This window comes from Charadrius vociferus, unplaced genomic scaffold (genome assembly GCF_000708025.1).
Source record: "Charadrius vociferus isolate BGI_N301 unplaced genomic scaffold, ASM70802v2 scaffold824, whole genome shotgun sequence".
Classification (NCBI taxonomy): Eukaryota; Metazoa; Chordata; class Aves; order Charadriiformes; family Charadriidae; genus Charadrius; species Charadrius vociferus.
Window position 1 is genome coordinate 155,384 of NW_009647956.1, and position 357 is coordinate 155,740.

Consider the following 357-nt stretch of genomic DNA (forward strand, 5'->3'; position numbering starts at 1 on the left):
TGGGGGTGCAGGGTGCTGCCTCCCAGCACAGTGCTGGGGGAGTTCACTCACCGGGGCGAAAGCTCTCCGGGGGGGCCAGGCATCGCTCTCCTCCCGCCCGGGGCGGGGAGCCGGGCAGCAGCAGTCGGAGCAGCGTGCCCACGGCTGGGGGTGGCAGCGGCACGCATGGCCACGGGGCAGTGGCGGTGGGCACATGTTTCCCCCGCAGTAGCGGCAGGGCTCGGAGTGCAAGGGACCCCCGTAGGGGTAGGAGAAGCCCTGCAGGTACTCCAGCTCCCCAGGCCTCCCCAGCGGCTTGTAGCAGGGGGGCTGCTCCCGGCAGCACTCGGCGTAGGGGCTGGCGGAGCTGGGGCGGCC